Source organism: Dipodomys spectabilis, unplaced genomic scaffold (genome assembly GCF_019054845.1).
Source record: "Dipodomys spectabilis isolate Male_0828 unplaced genomic scaffold, ASM1905484v1 ptg000342l, whole genome shotgun sequence".
Lineage (NCBI taxonomy): Eukaryota > Metazoa > Chordata > Mammalia > Rodentia > Heteromyidae > Dipodomys > Dipodomys spectabilis.
In genome coordinates this window covers 33375-45167 of record NW_024871019.1, presented here as the reverse complement: position 1 = coordinate 45167, position 11793 = coordinate 33375, and positions in this window count along the sequence as shown.

The window sequence follows — 11793 nt, the reverse complement described above, 5'->3', positions numbered from 1 at the left end:
TCTGCCCCTTGGACCCGCCGGAGCTCCTTCAAACAAGGTGGTGGACGAAGGGACCTCGAGGTGATACTTTGTCTTTCCAGAGGCCTTTGCTAAAATGAGTTAGGAACAGGCAGACATGGTCCTCCATCTCTGCCTCCCCGGTGGCCTGGACTATAGGTCTGCGCTGCCGTGCCCAGCCGATGTGCCTTCCGTAATGGGAGGCAGACATGGCTACCTGATACTCCCACTAGACTCTTCTATCAGCCGACAAAACCCTCACCGAGTTTGCTCTCTGACCCCATTAGAGCTGTGATTTCTGCTGCGCTCCAAGTGGGCGTCATTACTGGACACCTTAGTGTCCCAATCCCCTAACTCCAGCTGCCCACACCCCTACGGCCAGCTCTTGGGGTGGTGAGATATACGAGGTTCGTCTGAAAGACAAGTCTGTGCTTTTGAGGACAAGGGAGGGGCAGAAAAGTAAGACTTTCTTCCTTTTCTTTTCTTTTTTTTTGGTTGGTCATGGGTCTTGAACCCTGGGCCTAGGCGCTGTCCCTCAGCTCAAGGCTGGTGCTCTACCACTTGAGCCACAGCACCACTTCTGGTTTTCTGGTGGTTTATTGGAGATCAGAATCTCACGGACTTTCCTGCCCAGGCTGGCTTTGAACCGTGATCCTCAGATCTCATCCTCCTGAGTAGCTGGGATGACAGGCGTGAGCCACCGCGCCCGGCTTATATCTCAGTTCTTGAGTTCTTATATAGAAATCTTATTATTTGCTTTTTTTTTTCTTTTTTTGGCCAGTCCTGGGGCTTGAACTCAGGGCCTGGGCGCTGTCCCTGAGCTGCTTTTTGCGCAAGGCTAGCGCTCTACCACTTGGAGCCACAGCGCCACTTGTGGCTTTTTCTATGTCTGTGGTGCTGAGGAATCGAACCCAGGGCTTCCTGCATGCGAGGTGAGCACTCTACCACTGAGCCCCCTTCCCAGCCCCTTATTGTTTATTTGCTTTTGAGCAATGAATGCACAAATCTCCATCCAAACGGACTGAGGTGAGCTGTTGTCACCTCTGCTTCTCCACGGAGCCGGGGGCAAGCTCCGTGTGTGCCGCATTCTTAACCCCGCGGTCCCCAGCCCTGTCCCCACGAGGCTGTGGACGACATGCTGGAACTATTGCCATTCCTGCCACGCTGGACGTTTGGTTGGTTGAAGGAATCCCCCATTCCTCTGCAGGTCAAAGGATGTCTTGTGGGACGTGGCTCAATTGCTTCTAAGAAGCTTCTAGATGTTTTTGTGAGAGAGGCCCTCATGGCCTTTGTTGTGAGGTTTCGGGTGTGCTCAGATGCCCCCAAGCATTGTGGGCCCCCCCCCCCCGCCCCGGAGGCCAGGACTCTGGCGGTGAGTGTGCATGCGTGTGTACACACGTGTGTGTGTGTGTGTGTGTGTGCATGCGCTGCACACGGTGCACCTTCCCAAAGGACCCACAAGCCAGCGAACGAAGATTCCCCGCCCGAGCCGAGATCACGCAGGAAGACATGAAGGCCTTGAATAAGGTTCTCCTGCCTCTGGCTCATTGGGACCCCGCGGGCCTCACTGGGCTTGGGTTTCAGGCTGGTGAGCTGTCATCACATCGGTGTCTTTCTGAAGAGCCGTCGTCCTGCCACTTGGCACCCGGGGCATCGTGGGGGTTGGATGGGCCTTGGCTGGGTTGAGGCGGCCAGGACGGCTGCCAGACACGGGGCGGGACCCTATGGGGTGGGCGGGAGGCCTCTCCTGGTTGGCTGGCGGAGGTTGGCAAGGTCCAGTTAGAAAGCCTTCCTGCTCCTACCGGGAGGGGGGCCTTGCTCTGGGAGGCTGGAGCGGGTCCTGGCTCAGGTAAGACCCCCCCCTCCTCTCACGTCCGTCCGTCTGGAGGGTGACACGTCTCTCCCTGTGACTCTGTCCCCCGTGAATATTTGCACTTTGTTCGGAGGAAATCTCTTGCCTGCCGGCATCTTTCTTACAAAGCAAGACAGATCCGTATCTTCTGCCTTTGCTTCCCTCTCGTGTCTCCGTTTTTAATTCTATTTAATTCTTAAAAGTGGTTATTATTGTCAGTCGTGGGGCTTGAACTCTGGGCCTGGGCGCTGCCCCTCAGCTCTTCAGCTCAAGGCGAGCGCTCTACCACTTGAGCTACAGCGCCACTTCCAGTTTTGTGGTGGTTTATTGGAGATCAGAGTCTCATGGACTTTCCTGCCCGGGCTGGCTTTGAACCTCGATCCTCAGATCTCGGCCTCCTGAGTAGCTAGGATGACAGGCGTGAGCCACCGGCTCATGGTCGTTATTAAGGACTTGTGAAAAGGGGTTCTGATCCCGTAAGTCCGGTGGTGAGCGCAGTGCGTGTTGGACACTCACCCCCTTCCTCCCATCCCTACCCTCAGGTTATAGAGTTCATTTTTTTACTGTGAAGAATGTGTTTTTCTCACTGTTCCTCCCATCCCCCCCCCCCCCCACCTCCTTCCTCGTTTTTCATTCTTCATAAATTCTGGCTGCCTTTAGTGGCAAAAGAAGACACTGTGTCACGCTACGTGACTCAGTTTCCCTTCTCCCATGGCCATCCTCCCATGCGCAGCCGCCTCCTTCCTTCCTTCCTCCTGCAGCTGGGACGCAGACCTGGCTCCCGAGCTCAGCTCTGCCCGGAGACCCCGGCCGCCCATCAACACCAGCAGACGCTGCCATCCTCGAGAGCAAACTTTTATTAGCATGGCGTCCAGCCAGGAAATGGCATGCTGTCAAAGCAACGGCGTCCCGGACTCTACCAAGCCAGGGAATGGGGGTACGGAACGGGGTACCCTGCCCACCCTGCACCCACAATCCAGGCTCTGGGAGCAGCGGGAGGCTGGCAGGGCAGGTGCCAGCCGGGCCCGGGGGTGGGGGGAGGTCGAGGTCTGTGAGTTCAAAGACGTCGTGTGTGGGTGGGCTCTTGCACCTGGGCGGTGAGGCCTGTCAGGTGCATGCGTGTGTCCGAGTGTCCCCGGCCTGTCCACCCTGCTCCTGGATGGCCGTCCGCTGCCTGGGGGGCCCCGGGGATGTGGACATGGCCGGACGGGGCAGGTCCAGCCCCCTGGTGCTCGCAGGCCGGGGGTGATGGCCACGCCGGCCGCGTGGACAGCTTGCGGCGAGGGTCGGTGCGTTGGTTCTCTGCAGCTCCTGCTCTTGGCTGTCTGTCCGTCCGGGGGGTGGTGGGTGCTGCGGGGTCACTGCCGCGGGGGCGGGGCCAGCCGGAGGCCGCAGCCGCCCAGCCCCAGGTCCCCCTCCCGCAGGTTCTCCTCGCCCGGCCCCCGCGGGGACGCCGCGCCGGCCAGGCCCGGCCCAGCCCCGGGCGCCGCGCAGCTCAAGGCCAGCTCATCCTGCGGCACGATGCACGCCGCGTCACACTCCACAGCCACCTGCCACGGAGCGAGGGAGAAAACAGGAGGGGGGAGAGGAGAGAGGAGAAGAGAGAAAAGACAGGACAGGGATGGGAGAGAGAGGGAGAGGAAAGAGAGGAGACAGAAGAGAGGAACGGGAGAAAGAGGAGAGGATAGAGATGAGGATAGAGGGAAGGAGGGAGGAGAGGAGGAAGGAACGGAGAGCAGGGGGCAGGACGGCGTGATAGAGAGACGCGGGAGGGGAGCGGAGGAGGTGTGGAACGTAAGTGGAGGAAGAGAGAAGAGAAGAAAGGACAGATGGGGTCAGGGAAACGAGAGAGGGAGAAAAAAGACAGATGGGGGAGAGGAGAAGGAAGGGAGAGAGGGGAGAGGACAAGGGGGGAGAAGAGATGGAAGGAGGGGAGCAGGAGGTGGGAGAGGGGGGCAGGAGGTGGGAGAGGGGGGCAGGAGGTGGGAGAGGGGGGCAGGAGGTGGGAGAGGGGGGCAGGAGGTGGGAGAGGTGGGCAGGAGGTGGGGAGAGCGAGTGGGGAGGGGAGGAAGCGCGGGCATAAGTGATAGGAAAGGGGGAACAGGGAAGGGATGGAGAAGGAAGGAGATGGAAGAGAGGCCAGCAGGGGGAGGGAGGAGAGGGGAAGTGAGGGCAGTGTGTGAGGAAAGCCCCCTCTCCCCCCTCCCTCCCCTTTCCTTCCTCTCTCTCTCTCCTCTCTCTCCTCTCTCTCTTTCCTCTCTCTTTCCTCTCTCTCCCTCCCTTTCCCTCTCTCTCTCTCCTCCTCTCTCTTTCCTCTCTCTCCCTCCCTTTCCCTCTCTCTCTCTCCTCTCTCTTCCTGCACTCCCCCTCCTATTTTTTTTGGGTCCAGTTGTGGGGCCTGCCTCTCCCTCTCCCCCTCTCCCCGCCCTCTCCTCTCTCTCTCTCCTGTGTCCCTTGTCTCTTCCTCTGCTCACCTCCTCCTCTCCAAGAGAGGAGGGCAGAGAAGAGAGAGAGAGAAGACAGCAGCGTGCTCAGAGAAGAAAGAAGGTGGAGAGGGAGAGAAAGCACACCGTGACATTTTTACCTTAGGAGTGGAATGTCTTTTCAGTCTAGAAGCTTCTGGAAGTCACCGGAAGATCAGGACAGACCTCCTCTGACCCAAGCTCACATGCAAGCTACAGCTGGGGTCCCCGCTCTGTCCCAGCGTGGGGAAGGCCTCCCACCCGGGCCCTGCTGCCGTCCCCCGAGCGTGTGTGTGCACAACTACCCCCCCGGCCCCCCAGACGCCCTGGGTGGCTAGTGACGATGGCTGACGTCACTCCCCTCCCCCGCCAAAACCTCAACACACAGCAGTTTGGGGGTACCTCCAAGTTCCCCTTGTACGGGTCGCAATAAACATGGCACTTTAACTAAAGGAGAAGCAGCCAACACCTGCAGTTTTTTCCCTCCCTCCTCTTCCAAAGTGCTTCCTGGCCCACCCAAGTGTCCCCCTGGGGGTCTGTACCCCCCCCCCCCCCCGCCCCGGGTCTGTACTTACCCCGTAGGCCTGAGGGCTGGTGAGGACCTTGGAGATCGGGCTGCACCACTGCGGCAGCGTGGTGGTTAGCGGAGGCCCCGCGTGCGTGAGGATCGGTTTCAGGTACCTGGAAGGCCTAGTTAAGGAACACTGGTCCAAAGGAAGTTGGGCTTTTGTGGTTCACGGGCACAGGTTCACCTGCCAGTCTACACGGGAGAAGGCTGGGACCCAGTGACACACACTTGCTGTCTGTAGTCTGGTGATGCACCCCTGTAATCCCGGCTACTCAGGAGGCTGACGTAGGAGGCTCAGGCTCAGAGGCCCTTGCTCTGGCCCCTCGGCAGGGCTCTCCTCGATTATTTCACGAAGACGTGATCAGCCAGCACAGAAAGGGAGAAGAGGAACTACTCTGGGATAAGGAAGGACATTTTGAAAATGTCCAGTGTGTGGTTGGCCACTGGTTTTTCCAAGGATGGAATTATGGCCTGACCTCTGATACTCTGGAGAGTCTAGAAAAAATGGATACACATATAGATTCCTCTGAATAGCTTAAGTTGACCCAAGAGGATTTATAAACCAGCTAAGCAGACCAATAGTGAGCTGTGAGGCCGAAGCAGTATCAGGATCCCTGAACACAGAAAACCCGGGCAGACTCGCTGCTGAGTTGAATCCATCCTTGGGAAAGAACTCATACCCCATGCTCCTCAAACAATTTCATACAGCAGGGGAGAAAAGTCTACATGTTATTCTGTGAAGTATTATCATGATATCCAAAGCAGGTCAGGGACACGCATGCACACACACAGAATTTTTACCCATATGCACACAGGTGCATGCATATTGACTAATTTCTTTGGACATAGGCACAAGAATTTTCAAATATGGTAGACAGTGATCAAGCTGGTTTCATCCCAGGGATGCAAGGATAGTTCAATTCTCATAGATCAATAAACGTGCATATCACATAAACAGAATAAAGTACAAAAATCACATGAGAATAATTTAGGCAGAAAAAGACTGTCAAAATTCAACATCCATTCATGATAAAACCTCTGACCAATCTAGGAATAAAGGCTCATACTTCAACATAATACAAGCTTTGTATTATAAACATGGTACTAAATGGGAAAAAGCCTGAAACTTTTGTCTGTAAAACCAGCAACAAGATCATCCAGTCAAACGTACTCATTACCCTACTCATGTAACTGTAACCCTTCTGTACAGCATCTTTATAATAAAATTAAGAAAAAAAGGTCATCCAGTCTTCCATGCTTAGATAATATTGCACTTTAATTTCTGTCTACATCAAGACACCAAGGCAAAGAATGAAATGTCACAAAGCTTGGAGAGGGAGAAGTCAAATTACAGCTACTTGCAGATGATCTGATCACATACTTTAAAAATCCCAAAGACCGGGGTTGGGAAGGTGGTTCAATGGTAGAATGCTTGCCTTGCACGCATGAGGTCCTGGGTTCGATTCCTCAGCACCACATAAGCAGAAAAAACCAGAAGTGGCACCGTGGCTCAAGTGGTAGAGCGCCAGCCTTGAGCTGAAGAGCTGAGGGACAGCGCCCAGGCCCAGAGTTTAAGCCCCATGACCGACAAAAAATAAAAAATCCCAAAGACCCGTCACTAATAAGCACTTTGAATAAACTTTCAGAAGATAAATTCAACATATAAAGAGCACAACAGCAGGGAAGGAAGTTAGGAAAGCAAACTCATTCACAGCAGCCTGAATAAAACTCAGGAATAAGCTTAAGAAAGGAGGTGAAAAAGGCCTAGAATGAAGTGTTCAAAACATGTAAGAAACGGAAGACAGCAGAAGATGGGAAAATCGCTACGCTACGGAGAGAAATACTCAGGTTCAAGACCCCAGTGTCGTTCTTAATAGAAAAAGAAAGAAAAAAAAGGCAATGACGACAACGACTCCTAAAGTTCACAAAAGACTCGAATGCCAAAATCATCCTGAGCAAAAAATGAGTAATGCTGGATCTGTGACACTGCCTGACTTTGCATCGTAGCACGGCCTGCAGCACAGGCAGTACAAAAGCAGACAACGGGACAGTGCGCTAGAAGACCCGGGAAGCAACCCAACCTCAGCCCTCCAACCTTTGCAAAGGAGCAAAAACCCCATGTCCCGGAAAACACAGCCTCTTCAGCAAAAACAGCATAGAGAAAACTGGATAACCACAGGTAGAAGGGCGGAAATACACCCCTACCTCTTTCCATCTACAGCACCAAAATCAGTACAAGATAGATCCGTGATCCACACGTAAGACCTGAGACCTAAAAGCACTACAAAAAACACAGAGGAAACATTTAATAATAGAATGGCTTTCTGAATAGGACTGATTGCTAATAAGAGCCAGAAGTGACGCATAGGGTTGCGTTAGCTCTTCACTGGACAAAGGAGGAATGTTTGGAATATATAAAGAACTTAAAAAAAAAAAAAAATAACAAGCCGGGCACCAGTGGCTCACGCCTGTCATCCTAGCTGCTCAGGGGGCTGAGATCTGAGGATCACAGTTCAAAGCCAGCCTGGGCAGGAAAGCCCATGAGACTCTCCCATGAACCACTAGAAAACCGGAAGTGGAGCTGTGGCTCAAAGTGGTAGAGCGCTCGCCTTGAGCCAAAAAAGACAGTGCCCAGGCCCTGAGTTCAAGCCCACGACCAGCACCAGCACCATCCCCCACAGCAGAGTCGGATAACCAGTTCAACAGGCAATGGATAAGTGGGCAAATAAAGATCATTCCAAAAGAAGCATGGACTGTGAATGCGTGAAGAAATGCTCCACATCCTGTGTATAAAGAAATCACAAATCGGAACCACGCCGCAGTTCTCACCCCAATCTGCATGGTCGGCATCAAGTAAACAAGGAACAAGGGCTGGGAAGGTGGCTCAGTGGTAGAGCGCTTACCTTGCATGCATGAGGCCCTGGGTTCGATTCCTCAGCACCACATAAGAAAAAAACCGGAAGTGGCGCTGTGGCTCAAGTGGTAGAGCGCTCGCCTTGAGCTGAAGAGCTGAGGGACAGAGACCAGGCCCAGAGTTCAGGCCCCACGACCGGACCCAAAAAAAAAAAGTAAACAAGGAACAACAAATTCTGGAACTGTTACACACTGTGGCGTTGGAAGACGGCACAAGCACCAAGGAAATCAATATGGACATTCCATAAAAGAAACCCTAAACTAGAATTACTGTCTGGCCTTGCTATTACCCCTCTTGGACATATCTCTGGAGCAGTGTGGGTCCACATACTCGAGAGAAACCTGCACCCCAGGATTACACATACCTAAGCTATGGAGTCCGCCTAGCGGCCCAACCACCCTGGCACACAGACCCTGTGGAATATTATGCAGTCCTAAAGAAGCTCGGAGTTATGCTGTTGGCAAGAAATTGCACGGAACTAGACTCGCCATACCAGACAAGATAAGCAGAGCCAGAAAAGACCAAGTATCACATGTGTTCACCCATGAGGAGTCCATACCTGTACACACACGACACGATTGCATTGGGAAGACTGTTTGCCCGGCGACGTGAGTTGATACCACGTATGAAATCCTCAGCGACATGAATAAATGGAGCTGAAGGATGCATGTGGCCACCGCTGCATCCCAGCGGGAACCCTGGAACTTCACAAAGCAGACCCCCTGCCAACTGTCTTTTTAATTTTTTAAAAAGAATTTTCATGTTTTTCAGTGGTGGGGCTTGAACTCTGGGCCTGGGCGCTGTCCCTCAGCTCTTCAGCTCAAGGCGGGCGCTCTACCACTTGAACCACGGCACCACTTCTGGTTTTCTGAGTGGTTCATTGGAGATGAAAGCCTCACGGACTTTCCTGCCCGGGCTGGCTTTGAACCTGCGATCCTCAGATCTCAGCCTCCTGAGTGGCTAGGATGACAGGCGGGCGCCGCCGGCGTCCGGCTTACTTTGGCATTTTCTATGAATGAGGACTTTCTCCTTCCTGAGCGCCGTGCGATGAACCGAATGGGGACAAGAACATCAGAACCTTGTGGAGTCACAGGATGTATCTGTGCACCTGCTCTTCCTCGTTTCCTCCGTAGCCGGCCTCCGCTCCCTTTCTCCCCTCATCTATGGGGAGGGGTCTCTGCTTTCTCCGTGGATTGGCTGACCCACAAAACATTAGCGGGGGCTGGGTGCGGTTCCTAGCTGCTTAGACAGCACTATCATTTTGCCCCTTGCGAAACGGGAGCTGGCTGGGCCCCTAGCAGCCATTTTGAGCTCAAGAGGTAAACTTGAGGAGACCAGGAGGATGTGGGAGAGAAGACAGACGGGCGCTGGGAATCCAGACCCTGGTGACATCTCCTCCTCGGCCGTGGGTTGTCTGACAGCGAGGACTTGTACTGCGCCGGGGCGGCGCTGCCTCGTGGCTGTTGGGCATCTGGCGTCGGAGGGACCCCGGATGGAGTCGATCAGATCTACAACCCCCCTAGGCTGGTGTTCCCTGAATCCCAGCGGGAGAATTCCTCCAGTGCCGCCCCTCGCTCTCAGGCCGGCGCTCAGATGGCTCTGTGTAATCCAGTGCATCACAATGACTCCCTGGTGCCTGGCCCGTGGGATCGTGAGCTCCCTCCACGCCTGCTTCTGTCCACGCGTGGCTAGGGCTCAGGTAGGACCGGCCACCAGAGGGGGGGAGACCACGGGTTGCAGCCCTGGGCTGGGGTGGAGGGGGGGGGCGGGGGGGAAGGGTTGGGAGGGGGGGGCTCGCTGCCAGGTTTTCCTGGAGGGCGCTGGGGTGAGGCCCACAAACGGGCCGCTCCACCTCCCCAGAGATGGAGTTTCACAGATAACCAGCATCGGAGCCCAGCCCGGCCCTGGGCCTTTTCTTTGACTCTTGAGTTGCAAGATGAAATGAATGCACGTTTGGATAAGAGGCTTTTAGGCACAAGATCAAAGGCCGGGGGCCTCTTTCAGAGACAGCCCCTGATGTCCCCACGGGGGACCCCTCCCCTCCGTGGCTGAGCCCCGAGCTCAGACAGACGGCCGCGGGGAAAGCCACGCGGAAAGATGGCGCGCTGCCCACCACCAACCCACGCAGAGGCGTTGGTCGGCGCGAACCCGGAGGAGCGTTTGTCTACATCAGACCACGCGGAGCCCGTGAAGCCGTGACCCCGAGCCCCGCCGTGACCCCGAGCCCCAGTGCTCTCCTTGTGAAGAAATAATAATAATACAACAATAAACAACAACGTAATAAAATGTTCTGGTAGGTTTGCGGGTGCGTGCGTGTGTATGTGTGTGGTAAGTGGGGGTCTCTACCTCTCAGCTCCGTTCTAGGGGTTCCCCCACCCCAACACAGAGGGTACCCCTCTGTCACACCCCCCCAAACTTTCTCTGGCTCACAGGCACGCCACAGCCAGCCAATTCCTTTTGATCTACTGGGGTTTGAGGTGCCCCTAAGGTCCCAGTGGACGGGGCCCCGACAGGCCTGCCCGCACCCCCTGATGCGGACCCGCCGTTCCTGCACCCCCATGCTACACCACAACACACAGCTCCTGACATCAGGATCAAAAGTGGCCAGCTGCTGCCCGGCGTGTCCCAGCCGGGGAGCCGTAGACGGGGAAACGCTGTGACCATCCGCCACCAGCCATCGCCCGAGGGTCCTTCGGCTGTGGATTCGATCTCCAGCCCCAACACTGAGGGCTGGCTTTCCTTCACCAGGGGACTCCGGGGTGGGATGCAATCAACCACACTTGTGTATGAGAAAGACTCTCGGCGGGGGTGGAGGGAGATCACTGGAGACTTCAATTTGCAGCCTGGGAACTCTGTCCGTCCGTCCATCCATTGCTATGGGAGTACGCAGAAGCCTGATGCCACCTGATCCGCAGGCCCCGGGCGTCCGTGTGACATTTTCAAAGCCATCCTCGGGGGAGGCGGGCCCCAGGGCGCCCGCAGATCACCGGTACTGGGTTAAGAGGGGCGTGTGCACGAAGCAGATGGCCAAGGGCAGTTTAGAGTCAAAGCAAATACCCGCACAAATGGAAGCAAATGGGGGGGTGGGGGGGTTGAAACTCTAGCAGCTGCTTTCTTTCAAACAAGGGGGCGTATGGGGTCACCACTGGACTCTGGCTCCTACCAGAACGTTCTTCCTGGAGAAGAACTTTGGAGGGATTGGAGAATACTGAAAAGGGATGAATTCTGTGTGTGGAGAAGTGTCGTCGGGCTGGCTGCTGAGCGCTGCACCAGGCCCCAAACGGATGGAATCGTAGTGAACTGAGAACCGGAGAGCTGATAGAAGACTGCGTTCTAATGGTTATTTCTGTTTGCTCCAGTGCTTGATGAGCATGACTGTCATTCCAACTCAACACAGAAAGGGCTCAGGGGGGAGAAAAAGCGGAGCCTGAGCGCCCAGATGTCGGCCCAAAGGAGCGCATCGCCCTTTGCGAGGGTCACACGCTTCCAGGTTTCTGGGGACTGCCGAGTGGAGGAAAAAAAAAATCAATCCAAAAAAAAAATCAATCCAAAAGTTTCACTTTCTGCTTGCCGGCATTCCCAGGGCCCAGGGTGCTTTCTAGACTCTTTCTCAAAGAGTTCCCTGAGCCTCAATCACTGGAAGCACTGGTGACAGGAGACTTGAATTTCCCGGCTCTGGGGACAAAGGTCTGTCCTCTGAAGGTCGACGGCTCTGGGCTCTGGGGTTGGCACTTGCCAGCCAGTTTTCCGAGGACTTCACGGTTTCCAGGGAGAGATGCTACCTGCTTTGGTCTCTCTTCTGCTCACATGGCTATGGGGGGGGGGGGTGGCAGCTTGCATTTCTTAGGCCCTGACCAGGACACGCATCAACTTTGAAGTCCAGAACCCAAAGCGCCTCCCCGCCCCGCCCAGCCTCCCCCCAAACGTTCAGAGAATCAACGACCTTGGAAGGACTCAAGGTCAACCATGGCAAATGAAAGCGCTGAAAAGCTCTGATCTT